Here is an 18,955-nt window from a genome sequence, read left to right on the forward strand (position 1 = left end):
GTTACCGCTGGACAGCAATTTCCAGAAAATCCTGTAATTAGGTTGTGAAACGGTAGCAAATAGGATGAACTGAAGAGGCAGATGTGTGGCCCAAAGTAATTTGGTTTCCACTAAAATGTGCCGCAACCCACATCCTTCCTATTTATTAAAGCCCTATGATATACCATGTTAGGCTATTATGGAGGGTAATGGGGAGTCAGGCACTTAACTCTAATGAAATTAGATTCCCCCTTTCCTGCACCAGAGGCTCAGTGACATTTTCTTGTAAAAGCTGTGAAAGAGGTTTCTCAAAAATAGACTTGACCAAAAAAAAAATTGGAATCTACTTCCCCATAAAGAATAAAAGCAAAATGCTGATGAAGTTGGTTATTTTATTGTCCTTCTATACTAATCTGCTCTATATTTGAAGCTTTTGTAAAGTCAGGTAGTTAAGAGGAGAAGTCATAGTCAACAAATATTCATATTTGATTCATCTGCTAAGACAATGGGATTGTTTTCCTGTTTCTAGCAAGAGAAAAAAAATAAGCAATAATAACCCTGTCTAGAAATTGCAGTCATAAATTCTGACATTTTCTTGATATTTCAGTATGTTTTCATATATTATTTTAAAGCATAAATACAGGAGATTCTTTCCCCTAATACTTGAGAAGACTGGAAAATAAGCACCATTAGAGTGTGATGTTTTAAATAATGTGAAAATTTGTGGAGATCTATAGTCTCTGTGTCATTCTATTTCTCCTCCATTTTGTCAAACTGACCTGGTTCTTTAAATTTTGTATTTGATTTCAGATATGAGTTGGTCTCATCATTCAGGTCAGAAGAAAAGTGCATAACAGTTGTTTTAAAAATTAGTAGGAAGGACCAAGTACCTGGATTAGAAATTGATAATAAATGAGGAGAATAGAGCAGCCAATAAAGCAGCTGCAGTAAATGAAGCCAAGGCCAGGATTGTTTTAGAAACTATAGCCTTCAAAAAGAGCTATCAACTGTCCTTGGTAAAAGTGTCCCACAGAGCTTCAAGCGAGGCTACTGGGAAGGAAATGTTCCATGGACTGAGGCTGAAAACAAAATGACACATCATAATTGTACCAGGGACAGTAGAAAATTTGCTGCAAATCTAAGGAAGAAGAGAAGCACTTTAGCAATAACAAAACAGCTTAATCACTCAAACTTTGGAGCACAGCAGGAGACTTGTGGCCTTGGAAAGCTGAGCTGTGTCAAATTGAAATGGTACTTGTGGAGGAAATTCAGGGATGTCGGTAGAAATTACATTGATGTGACGAGTGATGTGGTGTGTTCTTTGGAAAAGCAAATATCTCAGGGCTGAAAACACTTGGGAATTATTTGTGATTCATAATCAGAATCCGTTAGGGAGTAATCAAGGGTACAACAGAGAAATCACAAGTTTAGTGAGATGACCTGACCTTGATTCCATTTAGGAAAAGGTTGTAGGAAAAGGTTATTTCTCAAGTTGTAGTCATTTCTATCCTCCTTTACAACATGTAATTTTTGGAGGGGCCATATCCAGTGATGCTCAGGGCGTATTCATGGCTTTGTGCTCAGGGATCATTCCTGGCTAGGGGAATATATAGGGTGCTGGCGGATCAAACCCAGCAGTCTGTATGACAAATTTACTGCCTATAGTACTATCACTCAAACCACTTTTATATTACTCTCCATATTTTAGTATTCTTTAGTTTATTTTTTTTAATTTTGAAGTTCACTTGTACTTCAAGCTAAAGAAAACTCTCTTTGAAATTACTGTATGTCTTTTTCTAAAAAATTAATGTAAACGTAAAGTTAAAAATAGATGCATTTATCTCTATCATTTAGATAAGCTAAAGTACATGGGTTTCATTCACATTTTTGGGAAACTAGTTTGAAAAAACTAGTTTGAAAAACTATTCTTGTGTGCTTTTTTTCCTTTATTTTACCTCAACGTTCTCTGAATCTGCAGTGGCTTTCCAGCAACACAGTCATGTACTTTTCAGACTTACTCTTTCGGTTTTCTTTAATTTTGTTTTAAATAAAGCATATTTTTATTTGGATTTAGAGCATGGTTTCTCCTAAACTCAATTCCTAGGAGAAAAAGCAGCAAATTATCACTTACATATGTGCAAAGAATTGGTGCTAATATTCTGAAAAAAGGAAGAGGAAAACAAGAAATTTGTCCTTGTAAGAAGTTTAAAATTTCATGAAGGATGTGTCCTGTTTATAACTGAAACCCACCCTCAATCATGCTAATAAACCTGGTGCTTAAATAAAGATTTTATATATAGGGGCTGGAGTAGTAGCACAGCAGTGGGGCATTTACCTTGCACGTGGCTGACCTAGGACAAACTGCAATTTGATTCCCCGGTGTCCCATATGGTCCCCCAAGACAGGAGTAACCCCTGAGCATTACTGGGTGTGGCCCAAAACAAACAAAACGATTAAAAAATATTATGGTAGTGACCAGAGAAGCAAAAGAAATGACTAATTTAATGGGTAAGGTTGGAAAGTAACTACCAGGGTAGAGAAGATAATTTCAATTAGGAAGATCAGAGAAATTTTTATAGAGGAGAAAGAAATATAGTTTTGCTATAAATACTTTAGGGAGAGGTTTTACAGGTGATTTTGGAGTGGGGGAAGTCAATGTAGTTGAAAAGAACTATTTAGGACATAGACAATGTAAAAATATTCTGATTTGATGAGCACCGAATTTCAAAGTCGTCCTGTTAGAAGAGCACTTGGAACATTACAATGATACACTTTGAGGCTCCATTAGGCTCCCCAGTTTGTCCCATGTACCCTGCACCATTGTCTGATCATTTTCATTCATATTAATTTTGGGGGTTTATGTTCACTAATGAAGAGTATTTTCTTTCCGATTTTACATCTATATTCTTGTGAGATATATACAAACATTTGCATATACAGACATTTGATATATACAGACATTGATATATACTGACATTTCAGATGTCACTGCAATGACACATCCACTGTAGTGAATGGGCAGGCATATCAGGGCCAGAAAACTTGCTCTTGTGAACAAAAATGGACCAGTAATTATACTGAAGTAAAGGCACTGTATTCTGGGAAGGAATGCATATGGCAATCTTGAGGAAAAAGGAAAAAGCATTAGGAAAGGAAAATTCGGGCATGATTTTAGAAATGAGGTTAAGTCAATGGAGATTACTGAGAAAATATTAAAACAAAAACACAAAATTAAGAAGGGGTAAGGATGTGAGAAGTTACTGAATTCCCCCCTCCCATTTTATGATGTCAAATTATGTTGGCAGTGCAATCTAGGGCATTTGTCAGTGTCTTCTCTTGGAAAATAGGTTTCTATAAAACAAACAAAAATTATAGTAAGAATATAAATTTGGCAGATAATCTTTTTTATAATGCCCTTAGTAAAAATATGTTACCTGATGACAGAATGCAATAAGCTGTTGTACAATGTCATTTTTTGATTATTTAGTCACCTTGAAAGGTCCTAATATTGGCCAATTAAGTGAACTGATGAGTAGTTAGGTGGATAATTAAAGCTTCCAGATATTTCTGTCTTGGGAAACCAGATATTCATGACTCTGATCAGATATGTCATGTGGTTTGTAAGAATCAACAGAAGAGTAGGGGCTGGAGAGATAGCATAGAGGTAGGGTGTTTGCCTTGCATGCAGAAGGACGGTGGTTTGAATCCCAGCATCTCATATGGTCCCCTGAGCCTGCCAAGAGAGATTTCTGAGCATAGAGCCAGGAGTAACACCTGAGTGCTGCAGAGTGTGACCCAAAGACCAAATGAATAAATAAATAAATAAAAAGAAGATTTGGATACTAAGGATGATTATGAAATTTGAAAGAAGAGGTAAGAGGAAAACCCTAAAAAGTCTCTCATCCAGGGTGAGAACACAGTGTATAGCTATAGGGCCAATCAGACTGACCTTTAATCCCTCTCTCATTTATGAAATGTGTAGCAATGAATAAATTGTTTGGCTTCTAGAAAACTTTATTGTGATTTCTCCTTAGTGAATAAAATAATCATGCCTATTTCAAGATTACTTAGTGAGATGGATGAACAGAGCCTAAGGTTCCTTTCATAATTCCATACACTGTGTATGATTCCCTCTTACCCAGAGTGGACAGGATCAGAGTATTAGTGAACTTGTTTTAGTCAACTATAGCAGACTGTTATGGAGTAACTTTGTATTCTGAAGTGAAGGTGTTGGCAGATTCAATTTGGGTTAAGAATCTTCTTCCTGGCTTACTGATCTTGTTTTCTCTCCATGTATTTATTCACTTGTTAGAGATCTAACATCTCTAGTAACATCTCTATTGTTAAGGCTCTCTAGACTTTCTACCCCTATGAACACTAATCTCACCATGCAGCTTTACCTTTATTAAAACTACTTATGACTCAATGACTCCATAACTCCATATTCAAACATATATATTAGAGTTACAACCTTCTTTCTGAAATTTCTTGCTGATATTGGTATTTCTAACTGAATGCCCTCAATACTATGATAGGAAGGAAACTAAATTCTTCTCCAAGCCCCAGTAAGTTTATGAGTGGATACTTTCCTTTGTTGACCACAGATGAGACTACAGTCCCAGCTGATACTTTTCTATAGCCGTATGAGACCCAGTGCAGCCATGTTTAGAAGCTAGTGCAGACATGCTTAGACTCTTCATATAGAAACACTGAAATAGAACAGTGTGTTTGTTTTAGACTGACATTTTGTATAAATCTTTGATAAATAAGCCTGGCTGAGGTTTTAAATTTTCTATTATATTTCTGGGTATGTTTCAGTTTGGATGATTTTAAAAACATTTTTATCATAGCACATTTATAGTATAGACCCAAGTTGGAACTATGTCTTTGATCATCATTTTTATTTCTGTTTGATTTCATTTCTCTGTCAGAAATATGTATTTATTCTACCATAGAAATATTTTGCAGCCCTGATGTTCTCAGAAACCCACTCAACCCACAGAATCTTTATAAGCACCACACATATAACTATATCTCTCCTATTCTTCATCCAAATTCATTTTACTCACATCTACTCTCTCTCTCTCTGATTCATTGCTTTCTCACCATTAACCCCCTTTTCCTCCCAATAAACATACACTTTAAGGAAGGAATACAGTGTTGTAGGGACAGTTTGCATTTCACCAAAGATTTGTGCTCTCTGCTCATGCTAAGCCAATTGTTGAAGTGTCTGTTCATATAGGGACTGTCTGACAGTTTGCCCTTCTATTTTTACCACCATGTTAAAAGGGGGGTTCCAGATTGAAGTTAAGTCAGAGGAATTAGGTGTCTGGTTGAGTATCACAGGACTGTCTCTTAAAATATACACTATCCACCTATTTCTTTATTTACCTGTCTATTCACCCATCCATCTATTCAACATTTATTGAGTGCCTATTCTAGGAAATTCTGTGTTATGTTATGACTGAGATCTAGTCTTGCATTTATAGAACTATGCTGAGTCTATTTGATATTTTCAACATTCAGAATGAGAAACTTATTTTACGTTTTTTTCTGATGAGTATCTCTAATGGTGATCTGGAAATCTAGTTTCTTAAATTTCATAGAATACTTATGAAAAATATTAATTCCCCCCTGCCAAGATTTTTGGACCTCAATTTTCATCAAGGTATACTTAAGGAAAAAATATCCTTTCTTCTGAATGGAAAGAAATAAAACATTGTCTGGAATATTTATAGATAAAATGTAAAAAAAGGACTTAAACTTTTTGGGACTCTCCCCAGTTTTCTGCTATTTTCTCTGGTTAAATTGCAATTAGGAGGTTGGCACCAGGCAGTACCTTGACATTCATTACTCTCAGCTTTGTTTTCTGGAGAAGGCTTTTGGTGACCATTCTAATGATGACAATTCTCCTTAGTAACAGCAGCTAAAGGCTTTTGCGAGGAGACAATTTCAGTTGTCCTTAGAACAATCACAATTGCTCTCAGTCTTGTAGTAGCTTTTGTGGAAGAGACCAGCCCTAATGAGAATTTCCTAATAGTTGCTCCTGTTGGTGTGAGAAGAATCCTTTCTTTCCTTACCTCTAGTGATTCAATTATCTTAGCAAGCACCAGAGTGAAGAAGTTCTCAGAAGGAACTATGCTGCCTTCAAAATTATCCTAATAACATGTAGAACATTGTCACAATCTCCAATAAATATTTCCTTGGAATATTATTTGGTTTTGCCAAACACCTTAACTCAATCAAAATCAGTTCTTATACTTGCTCAAAAAGTATAAGAAGCCAGCTATAAATTTATTCTTTCCCAAAAAGTGTGAAACTGGACAACTAGGAAATTTCCCAGTTTCATACATTTTCTTATTTTGCATTTGTTTCTTGAAAGGCTTATTCAAAAATGTGTTGAGAACATAGCAGCAGCTCTGTACTACATTACAAAGTGTGTATATTTATAACATATAATATTCATATTATAACATAGCCTTTATATTATAATATAAATATTATGTATTTATATCTATTTATGTATTATTGAGTGTTAATATGTACAAAATATAAATATAAACTATACAAAGTATTATAATAAACAGTATTATGCCAAAAATATAATGATGAAAGGGAGTTGAAGAAAGTTTGTCCCTGTGAAATGAGATGTTCAGATCTCAAAGCCTGCAGGAAGTGATTTATTTAGGAACTGCAGTAGTACAAGAGGGCCTGGTTTTCTAGGTGAAGTATACTAGACATACTTTAGGAAAAAGATAAATTGAAGTTACCTTAGAAGAACTTAAATGGAGGTTGGAAGCTATTATCAATTTAATCCAAAAATTATAACTCAAAAAAAGAAATTTGGAGTAAGACATAAAGACATAAATGTGGTTATTATGTTTATATACATAAAAATTGAATCCCATTGAACATGTACCATGCAATTACCTAGGGAGAGGGGCTTCAGACTGAGGTTTAAATAGTTCCCACACTAATGACTGGTTGAGAACAAAAGCTAGGGGGAAAAAAACCCCCAATTTTACATCCACCATCATTTATTCTTCTGTGGTATTCTTATGTTTTCCATACTTGGAAGTTGAGAAATTGATTGATATATCTATTCTAAGCCTTTTATGAAAAGTGAATGGTTGTGAAATATATTTCTGCAAATATCAAGTTAGTGTCCATCTTCATCAACAAAATGAAAACTCAGTGAGGAGAGAGAATAACTCATTTTCTCACTTAAATCCTAACACTTAGGATGGTACCCAGATTAGCAGGGAATTCAGTAAATATTTGATGGAAAAATACAATCCATTTAAACCACTAGAAATACTATCACAAATTAAAAAGGTAGGACTAAGTGTCTTTGCAAAGGGAAGGATTTTGAATAAAATAATAAATTTATAAATATACATGAATAGATGAACTCAAATAAAATTCATCTTCTGTTCATAAAAAATTGAACACACAATTTTTTCATTTGATCACCTCTCAACTGTATTTAACCCAAACTGGGAGAAATATTAAACCATAAATATTTTATTTTCACAGTGTTCTATAATGAAGTAGAATGAATTGCTAAATCCAAAGAAGAAAAACAAAAGGAAAGCATACCCCTGAGGCCAAGTTAGTTAGTATGTGCAAGTAAACTTGCTAGGTTTATTTCAAAATCTTGAAAGAAGATGCAAAAACATAGTCACCCTCAAGGTGTTATGCCTAAAGATAATTTGGTTCATGGTTGCTATAAATCAGGTACCTTAAAGCTATGGTAAAAAATAAGTAAAAATTCAAAAGGGAATCTTGGTTATTACCTGTCCATGCCAGTGGGTAAATGGGAATTGTGACTAATATCTGCAGAAACTTTTTTTTGTCTAAATCTAAGTCTGAAGAAGCACTACGAAAAGATGAAAAAAGTGGGGCTGGAGAGATAGTACAGTAGTCTTTTGCCTTGCAAGCAGCTGATCCAGGACCTAAGGTGGTTGGTTCAAATCCTGGTGTCCCATATGGTCCCCCGTGCCTACCAGGAGCTATTTCTGAGCAGATAGCAGGCATAACCCCTGAGCACCGCCGGGCATGGCCCCAAAACAAAAAACAAACAAAAAAAGATGGACAAAGAAATAAAAGAAAAAACATTATATTGCAAAACGGAAGAAAAGCCATCATCATATTAAATAATGGTTACATTAAATTCTAACACTCCTATAGTTGAGGTTGGATTGGTCAGAAATACTAAGGTTCAACATTTTTGGTTTTAGCAATTTTTGAAGACTCATACCTTGTGTGACTATTATCAGTAAATACATTATATGATATTGATTTATAAACTATCAATAATTTTAACTCTTTGTAAATGAAAGGACCATTTTAGAGATCTTCAGGCTATTAACTTCATATGGCAACTGTTATTAAAGCAGCAAACTAAAACCAGTTTCCACAGTGGGAAGCATATTTTTTAAAATTTATGAGTAATATTAAAAGAATGTTTTATTTTCTCTTTGAATATACTATAGATCATAAGTTATGAAAATGATGATTTCATTTTTCTTTTTTTGCTATTATTATTAATGAATAATACTATTTTTTGATAAATTGACATGGTCCTCATTGTATTAAAGCTTTCAGAATTTGAGCACTTAAATAGGAAATTACTTTTAAAAGTTAGAGGGCATTGTTCTGTACAAATGTACAATAAATAATAAGTTGATTATGTTCATAATGTGTTTGTAAAGCAGTCGTTTAGAATCTAAAATAAAAATTCCCCATGAAATAATTAAAATATAAAATTTGATGGTGTTAATATAGTACTTTTATATTTTCTAAGATTCACATTTCTTTTATTTTTTTACATTAATAATTTTTATTTTGACCAAAGTGGTTTACAAATCATTCACAGTAGTATTTCAGGTACTAATGACATTGAATCAGAGGCATTCCCACCACCAATGTTGTCCTCCCTTCACTACTGTTTCCAGCCTACATCCCATATCGCCCCTCCTTTGCCTCCCAGGCTACTAGGTCCCTTCTGTGTCTAGCCTGTTGTAGATACACATTTCTTTTTTTTTAATTTTATTTAAACAACTTTATTACATACATGATTGTGTTTGGGTTTCAGCCATGTAAAGAACACCACCCATCACCAGTGCAACATTCCCATCACCAATGTCCCAAATCTCCCTTCTCCCCACCTGACCCCGCCTGTATATTTTCCTCGTACATTCTCTTTATTAGGTTAGTTCAAAACATAGTAATTTCTCTAACTAAACTCATGCCTGTTTGTGGTGAGCTTCCTGAGGTGAGCTGGAACTTCCAACTCTTTTCTCTTTTGTGTCTGAAAGTTATTATTGCAAGAATGTCTTTCATTTTTCTTAAAAACCATAGATGAGTGAGACCATTCTGCATCTTTCTCTCTCTCTCTGACTTATTTCACTCAGCATAATAGATTCCATGTACATCCATGTATAGGAAAATTTCATGACTTCATCTCTTCTGACAGCTGCATAATATTCCATTGTGTATATATACCACAGTTTCTTTAGCCATTCATCTGTTGAAGAGTATCTTGGCTGTTTCCAGAGTCTTGCTATGGTAAATAGTGCTGCAATGAATATAGGTGTAAGGAAGGGATTTTTGTATTGTATTTTTGTGTATATTTCTAGGAGTGGTATAGCTGGGTCGTATGAGAGCTCGATTTCCAGTTTTTGGAGGAATCTCCATATCACTTTTCTTAAAGGTTGAACTAGAAGGCATTCCCACCAGCAGTGGATAAGAGTTCCTTTCTCTCCACATCCCCGCCAACACTGTTTGTTCTCGTTCTTTGTGATGTGTGCCAATCTCTGGGGTGTGAGGTAGTACCTCATAGTTGTTTTAATTTGCATCTCCCTGATGATTAGTGATGTGGAGCATTTTTTCACATGTCTTTTGGCCATTTGTATTTCTTCTTTGTCAAAGTGTCTGTCCATTTCTTCTCCCCATTTTTGATGGGATTAGTTGTTTTTTTCTTGTAAATTTCTGTCAGTGCCTTGTATATTTTGGAGATTAGCCCCTTGTCTGATGGGTATTGGGTGAATAGTTTCTCCCACTAAGTGGGGGGCTCTTGTATCCTGGGCGCTATTTCTTTTGAGGTGCAGAAGCTTCTCAGTTTAATATATTCCCATCTGTTAATCTCTGCTTTCACTTGCTTGGAGAATGCAGTTTCCTCTTTGAAGATGCCTTTAGTCTCAAAGTCCTGGAGTGTTTTTCCTATGTGTTGTTCTATATATCTTATGGTTTTGGGTCTGATATCGAGGTCTTTCATCCATTTGGATTTTACCTTCATACATGATGTTAGCTGGGGGTCTAAGTTAGATTTTTCGCAAGTGGCTAGCCAGTTGTGCCAACACCACTTGTTGAAGAGGCTTTCTTTGCTCCATTTAGGATTTCTCGCTCCTTTATCAAAAATTAGGTGATTGTATGTCTGGGGAACATTCTCTGAGTATTCAAGCCTATTCCACTGATCTGAGGGCCTGTCTTTATTCCAATACCATGCTGTTTTGATAACTATTGCTTTGTAGTACAGTTTAAATTTGGGGAAAATAATTCCTCCCATATTCTTTTCCCCAATGATTGCTTTAGCTATTCTCGGGTGTTTATTGTTCCAAATAAATTTCAAAAGTGCGTGATCCACTTCTTTGAAGATTGTCATGGGTATCTTTAGAGAGATCACATTAAATGTGTAAAGTAAAATGCTTGAGGAGTTTTGCCATTTTGATGATGTTAATCCTGTCATTCATGAGCAGGGTTTGTGCTTCCTTTTCCACGTGTCCTGTCTTATTTCTTGGAGCAGAGTTTTATAGTTCTCTTTGTATAGGTCCTTCACATTTTTAGTCAAGTTGATTCCAAGATATTTGAGTTTGTGTGGCACTATTGTGAATGGGGTTGATTTCTAAATGTCCATTTCTTCCTTATTACTATTGGTGTATAGAAAGGACATTGATTTTTGTGTGTTAATTTTGTAGCCTGCCACCTTGCTATATGAGTCTATTGTTTCTAGAAGCTTTTTCGTAGAGACTTTAAGGTTTTCTAAGTAGAGTATCATGTCATCTGCAAACAGCAAGAGCTTGCCTTCTTCCTTTCCTATCTGGATTCCATTGATATCTTTTTCTTGCCTAATCGCTATAGCAAGTCCTTCCAGTGCTATGTTGAATAGGAGTGGTGAGAGAGGACAGCCTTGTCTTGTGCCAGAATTTAGAGGAAAAGCTTTCAGTTTTTCTCCATTGAGGACAATATTTGCCACTGGCTTGTGGTAGATGGCCTTAACTATATTGTGAAAGGTTCCTTCCATTCCCATCTTGCTGAGAGTTTTGATCAAGAATTGGTGTTGGGCCTTATCAAATGCTTTCTCTGCATCTATTGATGTGATCATGTGATTTTTATTTTTGTTGTTGTTAAAGTTTTAGGGTGTTAAGTTCTAAAAGAGCTTCTAGTTAGGGGACCTGCAAACCACTTTGACTATAATGTAGGCTTTATTTTTCCTTAAAAAATACATTCCAAATTCTAACCTGAGATATCAGGTATATTTGATCTTCCCTTTTCTCAACTGCCCCCTTTCTAGAATTGGTTTTGAGGCCCAGCCCTGGTTGAGAGAAAAGTAGACAAAATTGAACATCTGTATTTGATAACCCTTGTACACTAGAAAACTACTATATGAAGAAATAACTCTGCAGTTTGGGAGAACAACCTCTCTCTCTCTTTCAGCACTGGGGGCCTTGTCTTCACAAATCTTTCCTGGTATTCATGTTCTTGTGTGATTACTTTTCTCCAAGTGATAACTAGAGTTAGTCACTGACTTAAATTCAGTAGTAGCATAAATTCCTTCAGAAATGTAGTAACAAATGATTGTGATTTCAGCTTCAAGTGTTTTTTTAATCTCAAGCTCCTGGTTCTGTTATTATTTATTTTTGTCGTCCCCCAATTCACAATACAGACCAGGCAAAGGGGCCTGGGTTGAGGTGTATATGGGGTGTATTTACTGTACCTCCTCTTTCTATACAGTCAGTGTAAAGAACAGTCTGTGGTAAGAATTGGGAGGCCTTTTTTTCTTTTTTTTTGATTTTTAATATATATATATATAAAATCCTTCACCAGTGCAACATTCCCATAACCAATATCCCAAGTGTCCTTCCTCCCCACCCCCCACTGGCCTGTACTCTAGACAGGCTTTCTACTTCCCTCATTCAGTCACATTTTTTAATGATAGTTCTTAGTGTAATTATTTCTGTGACTGCACTAAACGATCCCTGTGGTGAAGAGCTTCATGTCAGGAGCTGGACCCTCCAGTCCTCCTCTATTTTGTCTCTGAGAATCATTACAGAAATGGTTTTTATTTTTCTCAAAACCCATAGATGAGTGAGACCATTCTTTGTTTATCTCTTTCTCTAACGTATTTCATTCAGCATAGTAGATTCCATAACATCCATGTATAGGAAAATTTCATGACTTCATCTCTTCTGATGGCTGCATAATATTCCATTGTGTATATGTACCACAGTTTCTTTAACCATTCATCTATTGAGGGGCATCTAGGCTGTTTCCAGAGTCTGGCTATTGTAAACAATGCTGCAATGAATATAGGTGTGAGAAAGGGATTTTAGTATTGTATTTTTGTGTTCCTAGGATATATCCCTAGGAGTGGTATAGCTAGATTGTATGGGAGCTCAACTTCCAGTTTTTGGAGAAATCTCTATATCACTTTTCTCAAAGGTTGGACCAGACGGCATTTCCATCAGTAGTGAATAAGAGTTCCTTTCTCTCCACATCCCTGCCAGCAATGCTTGTTCTCATTCTTTCTGATATGTGCCAATCTCTGTGGCATGAAAGCAGAAATAAATAGATGGGACTATATTAAGCTGAGAAGCTTCTGTACCTCAAAGGAAATAGTGCCCAGAATACAAGAGCCACCCATTGAGTGGGAGAAACTATTCACCCAATACCCATCAGATAAGGGGTTAATATCCAAAATATACAAGGCTCTGCCAGAACTTTACAAGAAAAAAACATCTAACCCCATCAAAAAATGGGGAGAAAAAATGAACAGACACTTTGACAAAAAAGAAATACAAATGGCTAAAAGGCACATGAAAAAGTGCTCCACATCACTAATCATCAGGGAGATGCAAATCTAAACAACTTTGTTACTATTTTTATTTGTTTATGGGTCACACTCAGCAGTGCTCAGGAGTTATTACTGAGTCTGTGCTCAGAAATTACTCTTGGTTGTGCTGGGAAACCATATGGGGATGGAACCTGGATTGGCTATAAGCAAGGCAAATGCCCTACTCGCTGTACCATTCATTACTCAGTCTTTCTCAGACTCCTTTGGAAGGAAGGTGACAAACATTTTGAAGAACAAAATGGCAGGTGATTAGGAGGAATCAAGGGGACCCTGGAACAATGGTGGCCAGAAACACACACTCTGGTGGAAGTTGTGGTGTTAAACACTGTATTCATAAAACTCAACCATTGACACAATCGGTAAATGGTAAAACTCGGTGACTAAGAAAAATTAAATGGATAGAAACAATAGTTTATCTTTATTTTTAGTGTCTTATATGTAAATTTATAACTGTGATGTATAGTACATTGAAAGAGAAAAAAATTTCTATTAAAGTTATGTACAGTTTTGAAAAACTATGTTTACCACTATGAAAAATTGGCAAAATAAAAGTCAACAAAATGCCAAAAGATTCAGTCTCATCTTTCATAGATAAGTGTTATTTGAAATATTTCTATTGTTTTAAAATAGGTGTTCTTTTATTTTTCTCAGCTCAATTAGTTGAGATATTCTATTGATATTTTAAGATAATTTAAAATAATTAATTTCCCATGAAAAATCATTTCTTATATTATTTTAAAAATATGAAAAACATTTGAAAAGAAACATATTCTATTCCATTATTTGAATATGCCATGATTAGCCTATTTCCCTATTTGTAAATCATTCCATAATTTTTTATTGTTGCTTTTCTAGGCCATACTCAGTGGTAATCAGTGCTTATTCCTGGCTCTGCACTCAGGAGTCACTCCTGGTGGAGTTCTGGGACCATTTGGGGTGCTAAAAATTTAAACTGTCTTGGCTACCTACAAGGCACATAACCCGAACTTTGTACTTTTTGGCTTTTATTCCATTACTTTTACTATTCAATACATTTATGAATTTTTGTGCACATTTTCCATTCAGATAGGACATACTGCTAATAAAAGAGTATGATTATTATGAGGATCGAGTACAAGTTTTTAAATTACTTTTTAAGAATGATTCAAAGCTTACACAGGTTTACATTCCTTCAGGTAATCTATTGAACTCTGTCTTTCTGTACTGAAAATTAACAAAAGGACAAACAAACATGGTGCTAACTTGAAGCTTTTAAAAGAGAAAACTCATTGTTTTTCCAAGTCATTTTTTTAAAAGTAGTTGAAAATTTCACTTCAGATCCATAAGGTCTCAATTAATAAGGGTCTATTTTAATAGCTACAAAAATGTAGGAGGCAGGAAGAAACATCAAACTAAAAGCTAGTCAAATTATTAGCCACCAGATTAATTATCACTCTCAACAGATTTTGAGGGAAAAACTTAATTATCTATTGCGGCTAACAATGCTTCCACTCTAAGCCTACATAGTGAGGGTAACTAGTTCATTCTAACAATTCCAACAGCACAATCCCAACATTTCTGACAGCACAATTCTTTGGAAAGTCTCTCTTTCTCTCTCTGTCTCTCTATCTCTCTGTCTCTCTGTCTCTGTCTGTCTGTCTCTCTCTTTGTCTCTCTCCCTCTTTCCTCCATATGCTCCCACTCACAGTACAATGCATTTTTAAATAACTTGGGAACTATCTATGTAAAGATAGCATAACAATATAAAATATTAGGGACTGTAGTGATAGCATGGGAAGAGCATTTGCCTTGCACACAGCCTACCTGGGTTTGAGTCCCGGCACCTTATATGGCCCCCAGAGCCTGCCAGGAGTAATTTCTTCTTGCAGAGCCAGGAGTAACTTCTGAGTGCTACTGGCTGTGGTGTATATATATATATATATATATATATATATATATATATATATATATATATATATATATTCCAGGGACCTACATGAGATCCAGTAGATTAACAGGTCTAGGGCCCAGAAAATCTGATTTTTTTTAAAAGAACAATTGATTTGTATGTGCATTTGATTAAGGTGAATTTTTATTTTAGCTGACTTCAAGTTTTACTTTTTATGAGTAAAGGCATGCTTTTAAAATTTTTTGCTTCTATGCAAAACTATAATTCTTCCCAGAAGTTAACAAGTCTCTGGTGAATCCAATTATAAACTGACAAGAAAAACCTGTATATGAAATGCTTCATAATTGACCTATGGTAGAGAGAGTAAGAATATTGCCACATTGAGCATCTTTTTCATTGAAATAGTTTTTGACAAATCAATGTTCCATTTTAAAAAATGTTCATTCAAATACTAGGACACCCACATAGTCACTCTTTGCCTGACAAAGGAAAAGATCTTATTTTAGACTTTTAAAGGGGATGGGGGGCAGATGTAAAATAACCTAGGAAATTTTAACTTTAACTTGAAACTCTCACAGAACTTGGTACAGATATTCCCTGCATTCAGAAACTAGAATTTTCCTATTGGTATAATTTATTGGGGAGTCTGAGAATGCTATTATTGTTTGTTTCTAAAGAGAAAAATTGAGTATTTCCAGATGCAGTTAATTCCATATTAAGAACATTCGTATGTACTAATTATGCTAAAAAGCATTCCACTTTTGTACAGGGAGCAAAACCTGTATTTCGGGGCTGGAGTGGTGGTGCAAGAGGTAAGAGATCTGCCTGGCCCGCACTAGATTAGTACCAAATCGAGGTTTGATCTCCTGGCATCCCATATGGTCCTTCAAGCCAGGAGCCATTTCTAAGCACGTAGCCAGGAGCAACCCCTTCGTGGCCTAAAAACCAAAACCAAAACAAAAAACAAAACCCACCAAAACAAACAAACAAATAAACCCTGTCCCCCCAAACCCCCTCCCCCGTATTTCACTAAACTTCAAAGCAGAATCTGAATGCATATTTGCTTGGGAAGATTTGAGTTTGGGTTCTAGCTATGCCACTTGCTAGCTAGGAGTGTCCGAACCTCAGTTTATCCCTTTGTGACATTAACTTAATATCACAAGTTAATTGTGAAGATCAAGTAAGATAGAGAAGGTGAGTAGAATGTTGAATCTCATGCTTTTCCCAGTCTTTCTATTATAGAAAGTTTGAATCTACCTGGCAGAAACTGACTTCGTATAATGATTCCCCATACTTAATCTGAATGAGCTTTCTTTGTAGAGCTGAAGCCCTTTCCTTTTTGTTTCATCTAACATCTGACTATCAACCTTGGTTCTTGTTTTTAACATCATAATTATTTTGATTTTGGAGTTGGGGTTCATACCAGACTATGGCTAGGATGTTTGGCTCTATGTCTGGGATCACTGTGGGGTGCACTTGAGAGAGCAGTGACTAGGAACCAAATGCAGGTTGGTCCATTGCTTGCAAAGCCAGTGCCTTAATTTTCTGGCCTAATGACCTCAGCCATTGTTTTTCAATGGCTGCTGACTTTTTTTGTTTTTGGAGTTACTTCTGGGCTCTGTTCTTTCCTTTGTAATGTCTGGTGCACATCTTTTTAATTGGACTTTCTGGGCTTTGTCATTGTAGTTTTTTTGTTTTTACTTTTTGGAGGAAAGCTTGGTATGGCAATTTTCAATACCTCAGGTGCAGAAAGAGCTAGTGAGAGTGAAGGAAGTGTGATGACCTTAGTGACCAGAGCAAGCTGCTGTTGATATGGAGTAGATGGATGAAGAAGCAACACAGTGCAGGGTGAGACCCTCTTAATCAGGATTGGCACAGGAAAGATCTTAGAGCAGCCCTTGTCCACAAGCCATTTTCAGCTTTCAGCTGCCTTAGAAATGGGATATGCTTCTGGGATGCAGAAAAGTAGTAGCAGTGTTGGGAAGACACCCAATGGGAGAGGAGGGGTTGGAGGTGAGTCAGGACAGGATTTGGGGTCTAATCATCTTAAAGTTTAATTTGAATGACATTTTCCCTCAAGGCTACTTTCATTCTAACTTTGAAGGGAAAATATGATAGAGTAATAAGGCATCTTGAATGGAAAGAGGCCTGAAACCATAAACTTCCTTCATCTCGTGTCTAAGCCTATATTCAGAAGGTAAGCTAGCTTTTCAGTGTCAAGTGGAAAATAATACAAAGTGGGAGGGCATTTTTATCCTCCCCTGAGCCAAGGAGCACACTAAGCAGAAGTCATTATTTTCTGCTCATCTCTTGCTGTTGCCAAAAAGCTGGCATTGCCTGTGGATGCTAGAGTCCTTTTTCCCACACAGTTCATTGGGCATGTAAAATGACTACCCTCTCTCCCCTTGCTTCTCTTTTATGTCCAGAAGGAATTTATAAGTCTGCATTTCTCCAGGAGAAGAAAATTTATGGTCTTCCTTCTTCATGAAAAACTGACATAAAAGGAACTTCTCAGATTTGTCAACACCATGCTTACCCTTACCCATCCCACTTCTAATCCCCCCCCCACTTTAAGCCCTTATGTCAACAAGAAAGCTGCTAGGTGCTGAATGAAATAGATTATTCAGGGTTCAAAGGCCTCGGTGGTCTCTCAGAAATTAATTGTACTTTCTAAGAGTAGATTATGACATTATATTATTGTACCTGGCAAACTGGAATTTTCTAGAATTTTATCAGCACTTTAAAAATAGAAATCAAATATATAATGTGGCTTATTCTTATTTTTTGGGAGTAAGATGGAAGAGTATTCTTTCCCTCTATTAGGGTTGAATAACCTCTGGGAAGTAGGCGAAGAAGGTCTGTTCAAGTAATTTATTTTATTGTTGAGGGCACACCCATCAGTTCTCAAGGCTTACTTCTGGCTCTGTACTCTGGGATCACTATTGGAAGGTTCAGGGGACCATATGGGGTATCAAACTTGTGTTTACTATATGCAAGGCAAAAGCCTTATCCACTCTACTATCTCTCTGGTCCTCAAATAATCAGCTTAAGAAGGAAAGTACCAGATCATAGAAAAAACTGTGATAACAGGCAGAAGATGTTGTTTTTATATATTTCTGAAATGTTTAGAGGATAGCAAGAATGTTATATAAAAATAATTGACAAGTATATGGGAGGGAAAAGTAGTATAGCCGGTAGGGTACTTGTTCTGGAAACCTCTGATCATAGTTTAATCCCAGGAGCCCAAATATCCTTAAAAAACCCACCAAGCATGATCCCTGAGCATAGAGCAAGGAGTAAGTCTGGAGTATAACTGAATGTGGCCCCTATATCCTAAATTAAAATAAAAAAAGCAAACTCTAAAGTCAGTGATTAATCCCTTTTTGATGAAGAATGCTTTATAAAAATGCATAGATATATAAATGTAAATATCTGTTATGAGATAATTTGAGGGGTCAAGAGAACTACTAGAATCAGTAGCATCTGCTGTATTTGTGAACTATGACTTTAGATCATAGTTTTTTTTAATGAAGTTGTTTTATTATTGGTAAAGTGGGGATACTCAAGCCTGGCCTAATGCAAAGAGATGTTATGAGAACAACTTTCAATGTATAAAGGGATTAAAACAGTACTGGTGTGCAGTAGGGACTCATGAATAGTTGGTATTACCATCTAAAGATCCTTCTGATTAGTCTTTCCACTGGAGGTACTAATGATGCTGTGAATTTTGTTATGATGCAAATGGGAGAAATGGCATGATTGCTATTTGGAGACCATACTTTAGTAGCTACCTGACCTTGAGGAAATTTTTGGTTCTGCTGTCATTTCCCTTAGTCACAGTGGACTAGGTTGAGTGATATTATGTGTGTAGAGAGTTACTGTGAGGATTGAATAAGTTGATGTATATAGGCCTATGATTAAAATTGTGCCTGGCACAGGCTAAGTCCTCGATT

General features: G+C 35.9%; 1 protein-coding gene and 1 non-coding gene across 2 annotated transcripts in view; both read right to left on the reverse strand.

Annotated features, from left to right (window-relative positions):
- GALNTL6 (polypeptide N-acetylgalactosaminyltransferase like 6) overlaps positions 1 to 18,955 on the reverse strand; it is a 756,971-nt gene that overhangs the window by 193,343 nt on the left and 544,673 nt on the right. The gene's annotated exons all lie outside the window — the stretch shown is intronic.
- Positions 11,902 to 12,033, reverse strand: LOC126007804 (small nucleolar RNA SNORA51). Its single transcript, XR_007495286.1, has one exon. It is a non-coding gene; the product is annotated as a small nucleolar RNA SNORA51 (small nucleolar RNA).

The sequence above is a fragment of the Suncus etruscus genome, chromosome 4 (assembly GCF_024139225.1).
Source record: "Suncus etruscus isolate mSunEtr1 chromosome 4, mSunEtr1.pri.cur, whole genome shotgun sequence".
NCBI lineage: Eukaryota > Metazoa > Chordata > Mammalia > Eulipotyphla > Soricidae > Suncus > Suncus etruscus.